A 19,080-nucleotide genomic window follows, 5' to 3' on the forward strand; every position below is an offset into this window, starting at 1 on the left:
GAGCTGAGTTGTTTCATTTTTCCTTCATTATTTTACTTCGAGCAATTTTATTTTACTTCTTGTCCTTCCATAATCGACGTACGAATTGCCCTTCTATTCCTCTATTTGGTCATTTTGTAGGTGAAATAATGCTTTTATTGCTTCAGGGCAATTCTTTTTCAAAATGTCACAGTCAAACTTTATTTTTATTATCTTGATCTTGGCAAAACTGTCATTTCTTCTCTCACGCTCTGTATTTCTTTACAGTTTTGTATTCTTGATCTCCTAAAAAACAATCGCATAACTCCTCCCGCCCCACCTCTGGAAATGACATGCCTTTAGAAAAAGGAACTGAAGTGTCTATTCGAGCCATTCGAGGCATTCAGTCCCGAATTATGTTAGATTATACTCCGCAGGGATGTCGCTTCAAAAAGAAACTTTTCTTTTATATCATGTTTTAAATTTATAGTCATATAAATTAAATGGGCTTATGATTCAACTGGGAAATGAATCTCGTCTTACGAGCGCCTCTAATATTTTAAAACCTGCGAAATCTAGTTTTCCTTCGTCTCGAAATTTAATTGGTTAAGTAAACATTTCTACAAATTTACTGTTCTCCATGAAGTATAATTTATAAGGGCATCCTCAGATACACTTTTTATGCTGACATTTCCTTTTGAATTTTAATTTGAGTAACGTCCAGTTAAAAGGATTAATTTTTGACTTTTCTGTATTTTGAAATAAAGATTGAGAGTAAAAAGAAAAACGAAACTACAATTCTGAAATGAAGGTATTTTAAATATTTAATGGAGTAGGTACTTAGAATATTTTGAATTATTTAATAGAAATGACATAATATTTTATGAATCTAATTAGAATTTAACTCTAACTTATTGTTACGAAACGCCCAGCAGCGGTAAGATAGCTTTCCCGCAAATCGATTTAGGGTTGACAGATTTGGCGCGAAATCGCGGCTAATAAATTGTGTTTTGATTCTTCATCAAGTGTTGACATCAGTCACTCCAAATCCATAAACCAGTAGAACGTAACATTATTTAACATTAAAGATGTTTTAAATAAAGTTATTTCAATAATGAATTCCATTCATCCTGCTATTCAGTTCACTTTTGAACTTGAGACATGAAATTCTCTTCTACATTTTGGTCACACGTAACACATCCAACTTCAGTACTATTGTTTACAGTAAACAATCATCGGTTTGCCTTCCACCACACTTCAAATCATGTCATCCGACTGAACGAAAGTTAGCTTCATTTTATTCCTTTGTTTTCCGTGCACTTCAAATTTGCTCCTCCAAATTGGCTCTTGATCAAGAACTAAATTACTTAAAAGCAGCAGCTATTGACAGGGAGTTTTCCTCCAACATTATTAACCAATCAGTTAAAAAATTCACATCTCAACACACCATCTTGTTTTAGGAGATTATAAGAATTCTATTGATATTCCTTTCTTTACATCAGTTAGCAATAAAGTTGCACGTATTCTTAATTTACATTATTTACCTGAGCTATTTTATGGCTTGATTTTTTTGAAAGCCCTAATTTCTCCTAATTCCAATTATATGTATATAGGTATATGTAATAAAAGATTCTATAGTAGAACCCAAGTGGTTGAATCCGTAATGAACAGCGAAAATTTTGATGGCTTAGAAATGTTGAAACTCCAATCCACAATGAATAAGAAATTTGGTAGTCTAGGTACATTTAATTCAACATTTATTTCAGCAAATATGTTGCGGCCGCAAAAACGTTGGCACATTATTTATGCCTATTCCAAAAGTTTACATTTTTGATAAATTTGCAGTAAGAAAGAAGGAGCAGACAGCCTACAGTCCAGCTAGGCCAAAGCGTAGAGAGCAAGTGCGTTATGTTCAGGCTGAAATCTTAATTCAGACTGAGTTAGTTTTGGTTCTCAATGCATTTTGATTGGATAATTAATGCTGCTGTAAAATTACTATTGGCAGTTTGAGTTCCATTTACATTATCAGAATTATGCATGAGTCATATGACATGGATTAATCTCGAAATTACTCAGTGCAGAGAGATAACTCTGTTCAGAATAGAAAAGGAAAATTAATTTATGCTGGTAATTTAATCTTTTGCATATTCTTTATTTTCTTACATATATAAATATGTATGGATATGTATGCATACACATATATAGAGAGAGATAGTAATATTATAAAATATTGATGGATGGATGCGAAGTACGTTTTAATGTTTCAACGTGTTTTCAAAAATGTTTTAAAAATATTTCAAAATCGTTTTCATGTTTTTTACTAGGTCTTTGCTGTAGTAGATTTACTGATTTAAGATTTAATTGAAGCTGCTTTTGTGCTTAAATGCTTTTAGTTTTATTTTTGAATGTACTAAACATTTATACATATTTACAATATATTTTTCATTTTATATACATATACCGAGAACATGCACGTACACACACGTGTATATTTTGTGAGAATAAATATTTGCATAATTCCAGGCAAAATGTTAGATACAAAGCTCAAACGTGTATATATATAATATTACGAAGCTTTATTATATTTATTTACACATATTTTAGAAAAACTTAAAAATGTTTTATCTTTAAATTGCTTTTAAGGTATGCTCCTATAACATTTCGTATGCAGTTTTGTTGTTGAAATACGAACACATGTTAATTCACTACGGACTACATTAATAATATGAAACAAATTCTTTAAATGTTAAAATGATATCAAATTTGTATTCTCGAAAGCAATAATTTTAACTCCCATATCATAAATTAAAATGTTTTACTTTACTGTCTGACAAAATCCAATTTTACAATGAACCTTTTAGCACTCACCTTATTTTATCGGTACTCTCTTAAAATTCCTTATTCTAAGTAAAAGAAATTTTCGCAGTAAAACTTAGATATCAAAAAACTCCCCTCTATAAAATCTTAACTGACAGTGGATTTCATTTAGAAGTAGGACTGGTTTATTGCAAACTGTTTCCCAGTTCAATAATGTTTCTGATTTTACTACATTCCTTAAATAAAAGAGATTGGGAAGCGCTTTGTGTTGTTCGCGTATCAGCAGTACACTCTGACTTAGTGTTTATCGAAAGTGCTGTTTCAAAAGAAAATTTAAAGTGTGATGTATTTTGAAACGAAAAGTGTCACTTCACGATAATCAATAAAAATGAATTTATTATTCTTAATGGAGTATCAAAACACACAAGGCTTATAATTCTAGTGACACTTTTAGTGATGTTGCTAATAGTCATGAATTTTATCTTAGTCGCTCATGATTTCTATCATAGTAGTATCATGATAGAATTCATGATATTGTTAACAATGTTGTATTAAGCAGCAGTATCAAGTTAAAATTCACTTTATTTTATTCATATATTTTTTCTAATTTTCAGATTTCTTTGAGGATAAGTTAAAATGTATGAATAAATTAATTTGTATTTCTTTTCCCGTTTTCGTTAAAAACATTTATTTTCTATTTTATAATTAACTATTTTGTCTCTTTCCTACTTGCTTTTAAGCATGCGTATTTTTAGAAGAGGTATAAAAATGTCTCTGCATTTCATAAGAAGTACGAAAGAAGCTGAAGTTCTGCTGGCAGCACTCGAAGCTACTTTGTCAGCTAGTAGTTGCGAATCTTGCCTGAGAATAAATAAATTTCCCATGCAAGACTGTAATACTACCGAAAATAGTCAAATAATTTTGAAATACGAGGATAACTCTATTTTGTATTTTAACTTAGTATTTAATATATCTGCAGTTAAATTTAATGGTATGTTAGAGAGCTTCTAAGTATTCTGATAAAAGTCTGAAGGAAAAAAAAAATACTGGAATTGTTGAAACGTATCTGCCTGAAAATATATAACAGGAAAAATTAGGCTTATTTGTAATTACATATTTGATATAATCATTCGTAAGCAAGCAGCCGAATTTGTGCTTGAAAATGAAGAACACTGATTTTATTTCAATTGTTTTGAAAGTATGTCTTTCAAAGGGTTATTATTAAATTTTCCTTGTAACGAGAAACTCCAAAAACGTACAATCTTGTGTTCTAATGAACGGCAGTGAGAATTATCTCTTACTATAATCGATTTAGAGAATAGCGAAGCATCCTCGAACTTTTAGATATGAACGTTAGGTTGGAACGAACAAAACCTTTTTTTCTTTAAATTCATATTATATGGTTATTATATGGTTCTAAATCAACTTGAACAAATTGTATTTAAATTGCAGCCCGAAATATTGACATCTTAAGGTTCCACACATCAAGGGAATATCAGTACTGACTTTTTTAACGGTTTTAGGCTTTTTCATGAATTGCTTTGTCAAAAACGCCATGATTAGCGCAAGAAATTGCTTTCCACACCAAAATATAAAATTTTATGACAAAATATGCTACTAGATGGCAGAAAAGGTTCTAATTTGTTCATTGGTTCTAGGTTGGGTTAAGAAATCACATGGCTTCTATGATTTTTCAATGACTTTGTTGTTAATTACTTGGTTGTTAGGTGTGTTTTTTCAATCCTGCTTTATCAATCATTGGTTATGGTGGACTAAGATGACTTAAGATTAAATGCTTTTGGAACGCCACTGCAAGTTAAAGAGACACGTATGCTGATATAATGAAGCATTTCCTTCGGGTCAGAAATGAGTTATTGTGGAAAGGGAACAAGAAAGACCTGTCAATCAAGGACATTACCTAAATTGCTTTCTGTGACATTTCAAGAATTTGGAAGAAAAGCTCTATACCTTAAGTAAGTCAACAAGAAATTATTCGTCTTATAAGAAATTACAATGAAGAGCACAAAACATAAAAAGAGTACCAAAATCTCTGAAGGGGCTGCCAAAATTAAGAAATATTTCTTTAATCATGCAATGTGTACTTTGTTTGATATTTCTGCATGCAAAGGTTTAAATTACGAACAACATAAATCTTTCGTGAAGATTCCAAGCATATAGCGAAATTTCTTAACAGACCAACGGCATTAACGTAAAATGGGCATTGGGTCGATCGACGTGTCTGAAAACCGAAACCTGCAACCTATAATAGAAAGACAACAATAAGGGAAAAATCTGGTATCTAAAGTATGTGTTTTTGTATATGACGAGTACAAATTTGACACAACCATTTGTTGTGTCAGGAAATAATAAAATTTACAAAAAAAAAAAAAAAAATTTCTTTGCCCTTTTCACTACATCCTAATGAACATGATATTTTATTGAGAACAAAATGTGCAATAAAATATTACACTCGAAGTATCTATAGCAAAAATCTCATTCACAAGTAGTAAAATCTATTTCAGGTGATACTTTTATTTAAAAGACTTTGTATAGCATTTAACGCCAGGTTCATTACATCTAAACAATGTAATGATATTCATGTAGAAATTTTAATCTACTTTCTCTGAACACCAGTTGAGACATATAGTATCATTAAAGCACCACTTCTTTTTATTGACTTTTTTAATTCTCTATTTTCATTGAGAAACTAGTAATCATCAACTCCCATTGATATACAGCTCGCATTTCAAATTTCGGGGCCGTACTGACAGAAATTTGAGCCTGAGGCAAATTAAAAAATTGTAACATAAACATATTTTAAGCATTTTCATTCTGATATTTAATTTATTGCATTTTAATTAGTCTCCCATCTCAATTTTGCGTAGATGAGATTAAGTCTAATACCACTAGCATTGAGAATAAATGTTGCTAAAATTGGTTTTCATTCATTCAGTGGGCGAAATTAAAGTTCTGTTGTTGTAATCTTGGCTTATTTGATTATAGCAAAGCACGGGAGGGCTATCTAACTTAGAGGAGGAATGCGTTTAGGGATGGCTGTCAAAGGATACTGATTCGTATCTACGTTTAAGGTTAAAAATCTATACATTTTAATTCTTACCCTTAAACGCAGGTACAATCAATATTAAGTATGGAAATATTTAGGCTAGTAGTAATCATAATTTTAATGTATTGCTTATTTTGAAACAACATGAACAAAATTATACTTTGAGTTCTTCACGTTTGTTTAAATAGTAATCGCCTAACGTAAAGTTTAGAGAGAAGAAAGAAAGAGGATCTTACTATAAGACTTATTTGCTCTCAAAATTGAATAATTAATAAAAATATTTCCAAGGCACTAACGTTTTGTGGCTGCCCTATTGCTAGTACCGTTGCTTAAGCGCATAGCATATGAATACCCTAAGTCAGGAAATGCATTCTTATAAACATACCAACGCTGCATTTGAATAGTTGTACTAATAATATATTTTGAATGCTATCAAAATATACTATAAATATTTGAAATATTACATTTCTCCACCTGAAGAATAACATATATTGTATATCTATTTTACACAAACAACTATCAAAGCGAGGCAAGAGTACTTTTCGACTATTTAAATAGGAAGGACACAATATCTAGTGTCTACTTTTCTCTGCAGATACACACATATAACGTACCTGCATGTGTTATTACATATAGAATGTATACTAAAATCTGAAGTCACTCAAACAACTTTTGATGAAAGTCACCTAAAGATGTTAAACTCACAAAATTTCAAGGTTTATCCCTTCTCTCTACGAAACTATGAGATATACAGAACACTATATGTATGATAGACATGTATAGAAAAACTGGTATTGTAACTCCATATTATATATCTTGTACGCCCACAGTGAGACATCGCACTGCTGTTCCATTAGGAATTTTTTAAATACCAAATCTGTTACATTAATATTTGTGAAATATTTCATTGGAATCTCATTGACATTATTATATTTTGCACACAACAATACTATTCTATTTTGCCCAGTGGGTATTACAGGTGCCATAGGAGAAACGATTTTTACATAATTATTTATATTTTACTGTGATTTATAATGTACCTTACTAGAATGTACATTCTTCGTTACATTAGTTGAAAAACGCATTTCAGTACAATACTCCTCCAAATGTGTTATTGGACTGTTACAACATCTGACACCTCCATCCATCACTGCTGTGGAAGCCGCAGAAAAAATGCAAGCTAGATAGTTACATAGCATCTCCAAAAAGTAATAAATGATGCTATGTTGAAATGGATGAGACAAATAGAAAGCATTAATAATTAAAACTCCTGTTTCTTGCACCCGTGAAAAAATGGTGGCTGTGATGGGGTACCGCTCCTAGAGATATTTCAGAAGCGTTCAAAAAGCATATTATGAAACATTCTTTAACTAATGCCGTCAAAAGGTAATACCAAACCAATCCAACGAATAATTTTCACTAAAAATATTGCTTTACGGTGAAGTGGTGAGAAATTTTGGAAAGCTGCTTGACAGTCTATTTTTGAATTATCTGCATGTTGCGCTGCATATCAATATGAAAGCCACATAAGCACTGCTTTTTGATTAAATAAGATTTTCAAAGGCTGGTGTTTTAGCCAATTCTTTATGTACACGCAGTTTAGTGTAAACCCTTACATTATGAGCTAAAATAAATGTTATTAGACTATCTAATTTAATTGATGAAGCTAATTTCGGCCTGATACATGCAAACAACTGTGTTCGGAGAAAATAACTGCTCTGAGAAGTATAATTAATCACAGATTTAAGAAAGATTCCTCCTACAGTAAACATTAGATTTTGTACTATCTAAAAATTGAATTATTATTATTTACAAACTGTATATTTTCATTTAACTCACGCAGCATTCTTTAAAATTGTTCAATCATCTCCTAGATTAAGCCAGTTCCGTGCATCAAGTAAGAGCGGAAACCAAGGGAAAGAATTGTAGCGGAGTTAATAATCAAGACATAAGCTACAAATTAATTTCATCTCTTTCGAGCCGTAATTTATGCATGAGACGGAAATTTGCACACAACTGATACCATACAGCTTATGATACCCCCCATATATCCGGGTATCACAAAGATTAAAGCCGAAATACTACGTCGAAATAATTAACTACGCTGCTAAGAACTCCAAAAATATGGAGATAAGTCGATTTATAAGGGTACGTTACACAGTCCGGATACAATTATTCATCGTTAGTATTAGACCCGTGGAGGGAATTGCAATTAATTGACCTTCTGTTAAAATTTTGTCAACTCAGTTGGAATATTCATTCCATCTAATGCGAAGCCAATTTATTTGGAATTCACAGAGTAAAACTAAGTGATTACTTCTCTGTGTAAACGGCTCGCTGTAAACTGATGACGTTGCCTCTCAAATGTATTACGGAATGTGCTTTATTGCAAATACAGAGCATGCTATTCCTAATACCTTAAGAATAGACAGAGAAGGAATCTGCATAATAATAATTTAATTATATCGCAAACATATACCAATAGAGTAATTAACATCTAATGAAAAGTTGTCATTTTTCTGAAAGACATGTGATGTGAAATGAGAAAATATGTTCTGAAAAACATATAAAAATAAGTAATTTATAAATTTATATTCTATGATAATAAATACAAAGGAGAATTTTATTATTCTCCATTTAAAAATTAGTATTTTCCCACTTGTTTTTAAAGAATTGCGTTATAAAGTAAAATACAAATGAAATATAATTCTTAAAAATTCACCATTCAACTAATATATCAAATTTTTACGTTTGAAAAATATGATAATAACTAAATGGCAGTTCGACTGTGTGATTACAATCTGAATTCAATAAAGCAATTCTTTAGAATTCTTATGTATCATTTTCTTGAATAAATATGAATGATATGCATGGAAATTTAATTAGCATAAAGTACTCTTAAGTAATATTCCCACCTTTTAGTTAATGCAGGAAATTTAAGAGCGAAATATTATTTCCAATTCGTCCTATGTATTAATATAAATTGTTATTTTCCAAAGAAATTTATTTTCTAAATTTGTAGCTCCCTTTCCCTAATACAGTTTTACGAATCAGAGGATTTACTCAAGTTAATTACTTACTGATGATTCACTGAACTTAATAATTTAATTCATTGAAGTTAATTTCTCCCTGTTTGAAAAACTAGATCATTTAACTAGCTTATTGCATCAATTGAATACATAAGGACAAATTCAAGAGCAAGCAATAGTGATTATGTAGAAAGGAGTGAACACGTATATATATATATATATATGTGTGTGTGTGTGTGTGTATATGTATATATAAATGTATGTGTGCGTGTATATCTATATGTGCGTGTGTGTGTGCGTATACACACAAACTGTGTTCACAAAAGTCCCCCTTACCGGTCTTAATTTTAACAACTGTTGGTATTTTAATTTTAACAACATATACTTGCAATTTAAAAAATGCTTTAAAAGAGAAACATTTTCGTTTTTTTAGCATTTAAATGTCAAATTCGTAAGATTTTCTGACTTGATATATGTTTCTCGGTTTCCTATATTTATATTTATGATTTTTAGTTTCATTACAAAAAGTTAAATGTAAAACATATGACTACTGTACAACAAAATTGACAGAGATATTTTCTTTTAAAGCTAAATATCATATTCGGAACCGTATCATATTGAAGAGCAAAATGCTTATATTTGTACGCAACTGAAAATAAAATATTAGTTTAGAAAATGGTTTCTGATGTTATTGGATTAAATGAAGGGACCGCACCATATTGAAGAGCGAAATGTTTATATTTGTACGCAACTAAAAATAAAATATTAGTTTAGGAAAAGGTTTCTGATGTTATTTGATTAAGTGATGAGTATTTTTATGCAGATAATCCTGAAAAGTATTGAACAGTCTGAAATTTTTTGAAATCGGGATCTTATTCACAGAATTTTATAGAACTCGCGTTCTAGAAACACTGGTAGGCTTCAGTATTGGTATATAACCAACTCATAACATTATATTGAACAAGTGAAAAATATTTTGAGTTTCATGAATTTAGTATAATTATTTTGTTATGATTCTAAAGCAGTAAACTTAATGAGATTATTAGAACACACTTTTGCGTTTGAAATTTATAAATTACTTGTGCGAAAATTCTGTCGGCATACCAGTTGTAATAAAAATATAAACTAAAGTTACACAGGCAAGAATATCATTGAATAGCATTTAAGGAGATAAATCAACCTTGAATAATTTTAATTTATTAACCGACCTTTCAAAATAATTGGAAAAGAGTGTCAAATATTCCAAATCGTGCCTTACAGGTATTAAATCTTTATGTTTTTTATTTTTTATAATGAGTATAAAATTTTCCTAATGTATGGATAGAGTCCAGGGGAGTGTATAAAATATTATATTTAGTATTAAATTTTATAAAACTAATATTTTAAAATTTAAAATGGCAGAACAGAAATATTTATATCTTTTAAGACATATTAGTCGACAACCAACTGTTAAGAAATGAAGCAAGAGTAAATATATTTTCATGGACGTGGTAAGTATTTTTATCTACCTATTTATTTCTCTCTATATATACGAACAGATAGATGCACACACTTCTTTAATAATTTTTCCCTTTTATGGAGCGACAGAATTAACAGCTCAGACTTTTGAACTTTAGAACTGCATTATACCAGAGATATGAGGAATTTTTGTCTGCCCACAGCGTAACTCTCGTAATCAAACTCAAAATGGTAGAAAGTCCTGCTAGTAAGGGAAAGATACTTGGTTCGAATCTTGTTGATGACATAGCTCGCTTTCTCATGTTTCTTGCTGCGAAGAAACTTAATGTCTATAGAGTAGCGTCTGACTAAAATCGTGGCGAACCATAATTCATAAAAATCTGAGTTTAGCCAACTGAGTCTTGTTTCCTTTTCCCTGGTCACATAAGTCTGTGAGAGTATACGGAATTATCTCATTTTCAAACTACGTAGGTACTACGTTCATCTGGCTATCGGAAGCTCAGGGGTTATATTTCTGTGAGAGTATAGGTGAAAAAAGTATGAAAAAAACTACTAACTTAAATTTAGCAATAGTACTTTTAATTCTTCATTTTAATTTGGCTGCATCTCTTTTCTGGAATCTAAAGTGTGTCATCCGAAAATTTATCTGTATTGCACCATTATGCAATAATAGCGCTGCAGATATATTTTATCCAGTCACAGTCCATAATTTAAACAAAGAAAACAGACTCTATAAATACCCCTTTGCTGAAATGCCCAGACTCTTTCCTGCCTTTTTCTCTCTGTGCTAACTTGTGTTGCTTACTTCACTTCATCCAGTGTCTCGAGATGTGATTTATTATATAGAATTGGGGAGTGCTTATTGTATCTATAAGAATGATGTGAAAACAAGAATATGTGTCCTAAAGAACTATTTATCACGAACTAAATCTAGTGTTGTATCTTAGCCACGTCTACTCAGTTCTTCTTCTCCGTTACATCATCATATGCATCTACGCAAATGTATTATTCTATATACGCCGTAAATAACAATAAAGTATTCACAGAATTTTAATTACACATACACATATCATGAATAAACAAAAAATAGAAAGGAGTTCAAAGCTTAATCCAGTTGCGCGCTGACAGCAGCAACAGGCGATGGTAATAATGCAAATTAAATTAAAATAAATAATACGTTTAAAATCCATTCCAGGTTAAATTCCGAATAAACATACGAAGAAAAAAAGGGCGTCAGATTGCATCAGAGCAGCAAAAAGTGCCAAAATCAAAAATAAAAATTATTTACACCTTCATCAGGGCTTTGGAGCAACAAGAAAGGTAAACAGTTTAGCCGATTTCTGAACCAACCAAGACACAAATTAAAGTTTAATAACTAAAATAACCTCATAAAAATCAGTGAAAGTAATCTTTGCTTTTATTACTCCAATCCATAAAAGCTGTAGTAAGTAATTCAAAAATTGTAAAATTATATAGACAAAAATATTAACAAGCTTAAAAAAATTTTAAGATCGAGTACAAAAGACAAAACATGTAAATTCATGCAAACCGATACATGGAAATATAATAATGTATTAAAAATTTTACACCATATTTACACCGCAGTAAAATTCTTTTTTAAATTATAGAATCGAAATCATAAACAAGCAAAAAAGCTTAAAAACTTACAGTAATTATTTTCAAGTGGACTGAATCCAAAAAAAAAAAAAAAAAACATGTGAAAGAGAAGCGGTCGAACATATGAAAACTCTATGTGCCTTAGGGAAGGGATGCCTTCGTGGAGGACTTTATAAGGTAAACTGGCTCGTATACACATTACACATGAGGAAAATCGCGAAAACGCTTATGCAGCCAGCCCGTTTATTATTCTTGAGGGATAACACTGATAGTAGAGTTTACGGTGCTGTGTTTCATTATGTTACATCACATTCTGGATTCGCTCATATTTTGTAGATTTTGCGGAGTTTATTTCATTCATTTTCAAATTATCTTTCCCCACCAAAAATTTCAAATTCCTGTTATTCCCTTTCCTTTCAGTGCGTTCGAAAATTGTGGCTAGAGGCATTATTTTCGTAATTACAGAACTTAGACTTGTATTTATACGTTTCTCAAAAAGAAAAAAAAAAAAAAAAAGGCAAATTTATATAAAACTGATTTCAGTGCAGGGTATAGAAGGGTTTTATAGATACAAATTTAACTGCATATGGGACCCTTGTAAAGAAAAAAGTTCAGTTAACAAATGTCAATTATGCTTTCATAAGTTAACAAGCTCCGTATATTTATAGTCAGACATTGAGAAGAATTTTGTAATTAGCGGTTTCGTGAGGCTAGCTTCAAAATTAATAATGAAAGCAGTTTTATTTGATATGGTAGCATTAATGACCAAAATGCAGGATTTTTATTTTATAGTGCTTCCTTAAATGTAGTCACAGGAAATTAGTTATTTTAAACGTCATAGGAAAATGATCTACATCGAACTAGTAGTTCTCAAACAGCTCAGCGAATTTTGTTTACACATATGTACATATCGCCCGTTATTTAATTCATCTGGTATACATATGAAATTGGAAAACTATAGCACAAAATCTTACACAAATGTTCGCCTTCAGAAATCGGAAAAAAACTTTTTGAGTGTCAGCTGAAAAATATAGCTGATCAAACAGAATAAAGGAACATTTATATTCTGAAAATATCTCCATTTTTGCTAAAACGTTTAATCTTATACACAGTCAAACCTGAGTATGACGTATGCTTTGACAAAGCTTAAAAGACTGCTTTAACAATTTTGTCAAAATTAATTCTGTAATACAGATAATGAGAATTTTTGGGTTAAAGATAAAATGGTAGTTTAAATTAGAAGGGAAACTAAAATCAAACTGAAATAAAAGGGCATAACATAGAACTGTTAATGAATGACCAAAATCGTATTAAGAAACAATATAAAAGAATACGAGGACGAATAAGCGTAAAAACTAGAGGAAACTCAGTTAAGCATGAAGACGTACCTAAGCTTAGTGCTTTTTTTCAGCTATAAGAGCAAAACTGAATTAATTCTCTTTTCCTTTCATATTTTCTTTTCCTTGGTTAAAAATATAAGCTGGGAAAATGTTCCGCTTATAAAACAGTGGCAAATAAAAATTTTGGTATTAATTTTTAATAAAACTGTTATTTAAACTTTCAGTACTGTTACCTTTACAACTCAAACACATTAGTATTAATTCTTTTGGATGACTGAGAATACACCGTGTTTTATATTTTTGCCACATCTGTGAATTTAAGAAAGGAAAAGCAAAGTTTGAAAATATGTTTTTTTAAGTGTATAGCTTTTTAAGTGTAAGTTTTTAACCTTCAAGCTTAATTTAGAGATTTACTGGTTTTTTTCCCTTAACTAGCGCAGTTTGACCTTTCATGATGATTTAATGAATCGTAAAACTGCCCTTTTCATGATAAGTCCAAATAAATTTTTTTCTCCGGAACATTTCTAAATTTTCGCCTATCTGTCAATTAGCTTTATGTAAATGAAGTTACAGTTTCTTCAGAAACAAATTTAAGATTTAAATATTAAAAATAGTTGAATACAAAATTTCTTCATATAATTTTTTTCTTTAGTTTCTTAGCCTTTCATGTTGAATTTTCAAATCTAATTTGTGTTAAGTTTCACTTCAATGAAGCATTCCTATAGATTAGCGTATTTTTAACGTTTTTTTAAAATAGCACTTAATCGTACTTGAGCAAAATTAATAGGAAGCAGGTACACATAGTAATATTTCAGTTCTTTTTTTTTTGAAACCCAAAAGATATCATTGAAAAAGGATTCCGTGGACCATTTACTTTGCGAAAAACACATGTTTTCCGAAGTCTGGTTTGAGCTAGGCTGGTTGTGGATGGATCGAGATATGTGATGCCCGCATGAGAAACCGATTACCCCTCCAGCGCAGTCGTGCGGCGGATAACAAAAATGGACGAACATTTCAAGTTGTTTGCGTTCTTTCTTCCAAATCCCGGCTTTACATTCAAGTGCCTATTGGTATTTCTTTTCCTTTTTCTTCCCTTATTTTTAGAGACTTTATCCCAGTTGAATGTTCTTCTCTTTCTACGTGTTTGTACAGCATTTGCTTTTTTTCTTTCTTTCTATTTTCTTTTGTTCCTTGTAGTATACAAAAGAAAATAAAACTCCTTCGGACCCACTAAGTACGGTCCTATTGAGCCGGCCTCTTCAAATAACAAGCGTGTTTGACGATAAATAACTTACGTTAACGACTTTGTTAACCTTTACTGCAGAAACTGAGCCTTTCTCCACCTTTAGTTCTAAAGTATTTTCCAGTTTAAATTTCTACCCTAAGTAAACTGCAGCTAACAATAGGTTATCGATAAGTATAACCAATTTTTACTTTTAAAAATTCTCAATGGAGAACTGAAGTCACCAAAAATTTTATGAGAGCATAAATGTGCTGGGAATAATAAGATTAAATCGATTTGACTGTTTGTCTCTCTGCCGTTAATTAAACTTTGCTTAAAATACAAGTTGTGTACATAAAAATTTCAGAAGCTGTGGAATTTTCCAAGGGAATATTAAAGGAAATTGTTTCAGTAGATGACACATCTATGCCATTGTAAGTAATATGCTGTTTGAAATTTCAGTTGTAGTTTAGGCTGTTAGGTTTAAAAACTATTTATGTGTCCTTATAAAGTAGAAGGAAATTTTAGGGTTTAGCATTATTTCTCAATGCATTCTTACAAAAATCTTACTAAAGCGTTTAAACTACCCTCCGAAGTGTTCGTCAGCTAACAAAAAAGATATTTCTGCGTGGTAACCTGATTTTGAGAAATTGGAAGCCTTCATCGTAAGAAAAGAAGGGACCACCACTCTCTTCAGAATTCGAATAAGATGGACAATGTTAGGAGTAACATGCTGCAAAATCACTCACTCACGAAGAGTGTGAAAGATGGCATAAAAACAAATTTGCGCGTTACAAAGTAATGTTGAGTCATAAAAATGTGTTCTACTTTGGAAAATATCATCTCCGTGTAGCATCACACAAACAAATTTTAAGACTAATAGCGTAAATTGTAATTGTAATTTAAAGTGTTGCATTACTTATAACAACATAGGGTTTCACGCCGCCCAGTCGGTATAGTGGTCAGGGAAGCTGACTGCGATGCCGAAGAGCCTGGGTTCGAATCCCGGAGAAGGCTTGGTTGTAACTGTCCGTCCCTTCACAGGAAAGGCGATGGTGGCCCACCTATTACGTGCCTCCATAATAAAGAGACTCCCGCATCCGGCCTTGTATAGATTAATGGACTGGGTTACATTTGTAATTGTTCACAATATGCCAATGGAAAAAAATGTAGGGTTTCATTACTTGAAATTAATGTCGTGCCTTGAGTTTGACATTAATGTCCATTTTTAATTTTTTGTAATTTTTGAAAGTTCGATGAGCGCTTTTTTTGTATCACCCTATACTAAAATCCGAACTACTACGAAAAATGTTTTAAAAGGAATTTTGAGCCACATACAGGTAGGATCATCGTTACTGAAGTCATGTTGTCAGCTACAACGCACTTAACATTTGGTTGAGTGTTATGGCGTGAGGCAGCGATTCTCAACTGTGAAAAAACGGAAATGGAAATAATAACACCGGGGGGGTGGAACGGACCTTCGAATCTGACCAAATAATGTCGCCAAATGCAAATGGGAAAGCAGCGAAATTTTTATTTCAAATAGGAATGTTTATAGCAGGCTTTATTTAAGTATGTGTTAATGGTAAGTTCCTGAGCTAAGTGCAGCTCAGCAAGGCTATTTGTAAAGAAGGTTTATGAGACATGGTTTTGGACAAAACATGTGTTATTCCCAAGGGCGTAGCTAGAGTTTCCAGCGCCCGGGGACAACTGAAGAATTTGTGCCCCTTTCTGTGTGCCAAGAATGGAAAACATTTCATTAAAAAATTCCGTAGCATCAATTTAGCGCCCCTTGGATGCTGCGCCCGGGAACAGATGTCCCCGCTTGACCCACCCTAGCTACGCCACTGGCTCTTTTCCTCTTGTTGTTCAGTAATACTACGCGCCGTTTCGGAAACAGATCCAGATCTGTGACCAGTTGTTTGGAAAGGAAGACTGAATGTACAGCAAAATTTTATGCATGTCAAAAATCTAATTAAACTAAAATATTATATCTCTACTATACATTTTTTGTAACACTGATTTTCTCAAGTACTTATTTATAATTTTGCTACTTAAAGTAGATTTTTTCCTAACTATATTATATTAGTCATCGCCAGTCGTGAAACTAAATGACTTCATCCGGTCAGTGAGCGAGTGTCTCTGCAAAAGCATAGCCTTTGGACAATAAAAAAAAATTATGTTACCCAAGGAATACCGTGATATTTCCCAAAAGTTACAGTTTAGTGAGAATTCGTTTTATAACTCATTGATATATATTTTGAAAAGTTCAAGCCCAAGTGGAGGTTTTGCAGTACGGTCTGAGAAAGGAGCCAACTGTTAAACTCTTATTTTGAATAATAAAGGGCAATTATACATTCTTGAGTTTACGACTCTGTTCCTGAACTAAAGCGATTATTCGTTTAACTGTTCACGAGTTTCCTACACATTTGGCTGTTAGATAAAAGGGTAAAACCCCACAATTTTAATGGAGTATTATAAGATGATAGCAAGTTCCATAATACCGATTTTTCACTTCCATAGATCTCTGCCACACTAATCACAGGACCTCATTTTAAGCAACTTGTAATTAACTGTTTCTTTAAATCGTCAGTTTTTCCAAGAAAGATGGAAAATGACGTCAAATATGAAAAATAACATTAGCTATTATTCAAGTTGACATATATTGTGCGGCAGAAATGCTGATTTTTCGAAGGGAAATTATTAACTGAAATTACCTCTGAAGTGTCTGTTATTGTCATTTCTCTTCACTACAAGCATTAGAATGCACAGCTCATTAGAGGCACTTTAATTTTAACAAATTTGCATAGAGATATTATCCCCATAACATATGTATTTAGATATTAGGAAAGCCGTCTGTAGTCACGTTTTTACTGTAGAGATCCTAGGCCTAGTTATGCAACGTATAAAGTATAAATTTCCTGAGGTTTTAGATATTGTTTACATACTTGAAGTGGTAGAACTCGATTATATTGCAAAAATCTGCTGCTGAAGAAACAGATCTATATATCCAATTTTATCTGTAAATAAATTACTCTTTCTAATTCAGCATTATTAATATATTTACGAATTTTGCAAGTAACAGGTTTACGTACAAAATAGGGAGCATGTAAAATCATTTTTGAATCAGAGTAGTGCTTTACTTTTGGGTGCAGTGTTGTATAAACTTTTTTTTTTTTTATTTAGGAAAGGTAAGAATGCACTTGTTCCTTTTGTTTCTACATATCAATTCAGAAACTTTTCTAAAAATCATTAAACTTTTAATTGCAGGTTTTCAGTTAAACTATATATAACTACAAAAATTCCTTTTCTGCAGTACTTGACAAGTAACTTTTAAAAATAACAAAGCGAAAACTAAAGCATTATAAATAAAATAATGATTCTTCTTACGTTTCCGTAAGTAGTATACTTTACTTCTCAAAAGTAAAGTTCTTTTGATTTCCTTTAGCACTGAAGTAACGAAAACATATTGTTCTTCTGATTTTTTCCTTCCTGAATGTTCTAAAAAAGCTGTTCAATATTTTGGGGTCTAGCCATTTCTAAAAAGAGGAAGCATTATATTTAACTATGAAGAGATTTGAAATATAATGTCTGACTGAAAAAAAAAAGAATGCGAGTCATATCACATTTATGTTTTTAATTTTTTGCTTATTTTTACGTGCATTTTTCAGATGTATAGATAAAAAAAATCGATGTCTTGACAGAAGCGTATGCACAATATTTTAAACAAAAATTAATTTAAATCTTGGTTCTAACAACATAAGATTTCTTCTTTAGGTTTAAAAACTTCAAAAGGCCATGCATCTGATAAATTTGATCTCGCTTTTCCAAACATTTCAGATACAAATATATATACTTGATAAAAGTGCTAGGATATTAAATTTTACATTTTATTGCATAACAGATATTCTTGAAACATTCAATGAATATCCTTTGAGCTATAAAAGGTACCTTGCTTCAAACTAAAGTCTTCTGAAGTAGTTAATACTTTTCTGCAATATCAGAATTGCATTAACTGAATCAGTAGCATTAACTGAAATGAGGCAAAGGCTTTAACTGAATGAAACGTTCGTCTACTGAAATATCAGTAGATGAAGGTTTCCTTATCATTATTGCCAAGTGAGCAAAATGACATTTTTAAAACATCAAGAAATTAATTTAATTTTTATGAGATTATATGCACTCTAAATTAAATCTAAAAGATGGTGCACATGAAAGCTTGCTGTATTGGGAGCAGCAAAGCGTGTTTACATTTTTTGCTTTCTTCAGTAATTACATTACTTTAATTAAAATAATAACGGTTGATGCATACGTAATTTTCTGTTAATTTATTTTAATTGGATTTTGATATCTGATTTTTAAAATGAAGCTCTCTTTGTCTATGAATTTCGTGTTAACATTTAAGATCTGGCCTTATGAGCATCCATACTGGTTTTTCCAAGCCTCGTAACTGTGATGAACTCGTTAGCTGAATGATTGTTGCTTAGATTTCTATTTCAGTAATATTTGTATTCGTTTCTGACTGTTTCATACTGCGCTTGGTTTCTTTTAATCATTTCATTGGAACTCATTTTA

General features: G+C 31.3%; 1 protein-coding gene across 2 annotated transcripts in view; it reads left to right on the top strand.

Moving 5' to 3' along the window:
• The window catches only part of LOC118187603 (uncharacterized), a 934,081-nt gene that overhangs the window by 642,226 nt on the left and 272,775 nt on the right, over positions 1–19,080 (top strand). The window lies entirely within an intron of this gene.

Source organism: Stegodyphus dumicola, chromosome X1, assembly GCF_044657685.1.
Source record: "Stegodyphus dumicola isolate Sdum_Otavi_A_Nest chromosome X1, ASM4465768v1".
NCBI lineage: Eukaryota > Metazoa > Arthropoda > Arachnida > Araneae > Eresidae > Stegodyphus > Stegodyphus dumicola.